Genomic DNA, 4177 nt, shown 5'->3' on the forward strand with positions numbered 1-4177 from the left:
CATCCATTGCCGTGCATATCCTTCCAATCTGTGCAGTTTTTATCCTCCATTTCAGCCACTATCCAACCACTTCCCATCCCTCCAAAACACTTCACATAATCCCCAAAGCTCACCTTAGACCTTGTGCCACAACAACGAGGAAGAGAAGAGTGCCTAAACGTTCATACAATTCAAGTTTGAGTTGTTGGAATGTTTAGGTGTTTCTTTGATTTTAATGTTTGAATTCAATTTTCTTTGTTTTGTAATGGAAGAGAAGAGTGCCTAAACGTTCATACAATTCAAGTTTGAGTTGTTGGAATGTTTAGTTGTTTCTTTGATTTCAAGGTTATGAGGAACTAAACCCCCTTTAGCTAGGGGGTGATTCGAAACTATGTTTATATTTGCAATATGAATTGATTACTTTTGGTTGGAATTTCATAAGTTGTGGATTCAATTCGTTTAACTGTTTGATTGATAACTTATTTATGTATGTTCATTGAGATTGCAAGCTTAATTTTCATGCATGAATATGACGCTAGAATATAAGTGAGTTTCACCTAATCGTTATGAACTTATATTCACAAGTAGTGGAGGTTGCTTATAAACAATCGCGTTAAACGAATTCTTGGCATAAGTTTCATGCGTATTCCATAGTAACGAATGCCTCGTCAACACTTATAATTTTCATTGAACTTAATGATCTTTGTTGAATGTCTCTATCATGCGCATTCCATAGTTAGGGACTTTGATTAAGAATAATTTGGTTGTAATGCGTATTCCATTCAATCCAACGAATTTAGGGAAATCTGAAAGTTAATTTAAGCGGACCTAATTAACTTGGAGCATTGAGTTTCACAACTTATCGAAAGACCAACTGAGAATCAATATTGTATGCAAGTGTAACATGTGTGGAGAAGAACCCCTTGGCTATTCCATCATCCATATTTTCATCACATTCATATTTACATTTTGCCTTTAATTATATTCTGTCTTTTTAATTTAATATCGTCCAAACACATTTCCCCCATATTTCGTTGAGTCTTAATCATTCGTATTTGTTTTATTTTTGTATCTTTAAGCTTTTGGAGTTATAAACACTTTCAAATTCGTCTAAATCAAGTTCTAGTTTCTATTTGAGTCAATTTGATTGTTTTAAGCAGTTTGAGTCTTTCAAAGCTATTCTGAGTCATAGTAGTTTTGTTAAGAGTCTTTACATTTAGTTTTTGTGTTTTCAAGTCAATTCAAAATAGATTAGCACCCCTAGTTAATCCCCGGTTAGAACGATCCCTACTTACATCATTACTACAATTGACACAAATAGGGTTTAGTTTGTGTGCGTATAAATCACGTATCAGTCACATACTAAGAAAGCTATAATCAATAGGATTTTCCCAGTCCACCCTTCCCAAAAGGAAGAATGTAAAAAGAATTAGTGTTCACTCAAATCAAGAATTTAGGCCACAAAATCACTAGCTAATATGCTTTTCTCTCTTGCCTTTCTTCATTCAGCGTTTGATATTCTGGCATCCTAGGCGTATAAGAACCATACCAATTCATCTCGAACTTGGTGGTTAAACTCCTATGGAGAACATGATCAGAAATCTATATTAGATTCCGACCACAACAGGCGAATTGATTATCTTCATGCATAAGGATACAATATTACCTAGTATAAAAGATTTTAAAATCATCACACTCGGCTTTATCAGCTTATGTTGCATGCTTGGCTTGTTAGGTGGCGCAGCTCTTATAGGAGCATATTTTTGCGACTTAGTTAGCTTGTTTTCTTGCATTTACATAGCTAATTTCTACTTGTTAGAGTGTTTTAAGCTATTTTCATGTGTTTTCAGGTTCAAATGACAAAGTTGGCAAGAAAGTGCAATTTGGAGCAATTAGAGCAATTTTGGGCTTGGAATGGATAGCATATGCATAGAGTAAGGTGGATGGACGAATTTGAGGTTCAAGAGAGGCTAAGAATGTGATTAACATCTGGAGGAATTAAATTGAAGACTTGGAAGATAAGGAATCAGCTAAGAAGAAGGAATCATTATCCAAATTACCTTATCTTATCCACACCTTATCCAACCTTATCTTATCTTATCCTATCCTAATCTTTTGCTACCTTAATTCCAGCTGCAAGGAGGACATCTAAATGACATTAGGACACCTAAATATCAGGTTTCTAGAAGCCAAAGCCTTATCCCTAAATCTATGCCACACCACCCCTTCTATAAGTTCTAGAATTTGCCGCAAGGACCATTCCTTATCCTCCCTAGAATCTAATTGAAAGTGTCATTGTTCTTTATTGATTTGGAGTCCTAATTCCCCTCTTTCTCAGCCCATGCCGTGCCTTCCCCTCTCCCTATAAATACTTGTGCCGTAGCAATCAACCAAAATCCATTTCTCACCACCACCCATCTCTCACCACAATTCACACCACACATCCATCATAGATAGAAATCTTTCATTGTGCCGCAGCTTTGCAAGGAGAAAGGAGAAGAGACCCTTGGAGCCATGCCCTGCCATTCAAGCTTGGAGTGCTGGAACGTTCTTAGGTGTATTCTATCTTTTGCTTTTAATGTTTAATTTAATTTATCTTTGTTTAAGTGCAAACATGAGGAGCTAAACTCGTTTTAGCTAAAGGTGGATTCAAAGCCATGAACATATATGTGATATGAATTGATTTCCTCCAGTTATTGTTTCGTAAAACATGAATGCAATTTACTTATTTGTTTGATTGATAACTTATTCTTGTATGTTGATTGAGGATGCATACTTAGTTTGCATGCATGAATTTGATGCTAAAATATAAGGGAATTTCACCTAATTGTTATGAACTTATATTTATAAGTAGTGGAGGTTGCTAGTCACAATCGTGTTAAGTAAATCCATGGCAAGAGTATCATGCAGTTCATAGTTACGAATGTCATATGAATGTTTATGATTTTCACAAAGCTTAATGATCTTTGATTGTAACTCTATTATGTTATTTATGTAGGGAACTATTGAAGAATAATTTGGTTGGCGATGCGTTATCCATCTAATTCAATGAAATTAGGAAAATATGAGAGTTAATTTGTGCAGTTCACGGCTAATTTGGGGCATTGTTATTCATAGTTTATAGGAATAATAACTAGAAATCGATTTGTATGCATATGTGTCATGTGTGGAGAAGAACCCTCTAGCTAGCCATTCACCCATATTTCACCCAATTTCATCCAAGTTGTTTAGAGTCTTTAAAATTTGTTTATCTTTACTTTAAATTCGTCAAAAACCCTTGCCACAACCCCCTAAGCACCCTATGTCGTCCAATTCAACTAAGGTAGGTCCAAATTCAATTGTTTCTAATACTATTCCATCCAATGTGCCTTTCCCTCACAGATTTATGCAATCTAGGAACGAAGAGGGTGAAAAAGACATTCTGGAGACGTTTAGGAAGGTGCACGTCAATATCCCGCTTCTTGATGCTATAAAGCAAATCCCGAAGTACGCTAAGTTTTTGAAGAGGCTTTGTACAACAAGGAAACGGATTCGGGAGAAAGAGGTGGTACATGTAAGTGAGAATGTCTCTACAATGTTGCAAAGCTGCCACCTGAATGCAAAGATCCAGATAGTTTCACTATCCCTTGTGTAATTGGCAATACAAGGTTTGAACATGCTATGCTAGATCTAGGTGCATCAATTAATGTCATGCCATATTCTATTTATGCATCTATGAATCTAGGAGAGCTTAAAAATGATGGTGTTATTATTCAATTAGCTGATCGATCTAATGCATACCCGAAATGAGTTTTGGAAAATGTTTTGGTGCAAGTAGACCACTTGATTTTTCCTACAGATTTCTATGTGCTTGACATGGAGGACTCAGCCCACTCTCCACCATCGCCAATCTTACTTCGACGACCTTTCATGAAAACAACCCACACCAAGATTGACATGGCCAAGGGAGCCTCAACTATGGAGTTTGGTGGCGATATGATTAACTTTAAAGTTTCTGAATCTATTGAGAATCCTAATGATGTTCGTTCTTGTTTTGCCATTGATGTAATTAAAAATATAGGGCAGGAACGTTCAAATTATGAAGGATGCATTTCAGACCACCAACAAAGAGGGAATTGGAATAGAGCACAAGTAACACACCACTGCCCTCAAAACACCCAATATAGCCGAAAAGCACACCTAGTGATTTTGTTGACAA

Source organism: Pyrus communis, chromosome 10 (assembly GCF_041283825.1).
Source record: "Pyrus communis isolate YQ-2024b chromosome 10, ASM4128382v1, whole genome shotgun sequence".
Taxonomy (NCBI): Eukaryota; Viridiplantae; Streptophyta; class Magnoliopsida; order Rosales; family Rosaceae; genus Pyrus; species Pyrus communis.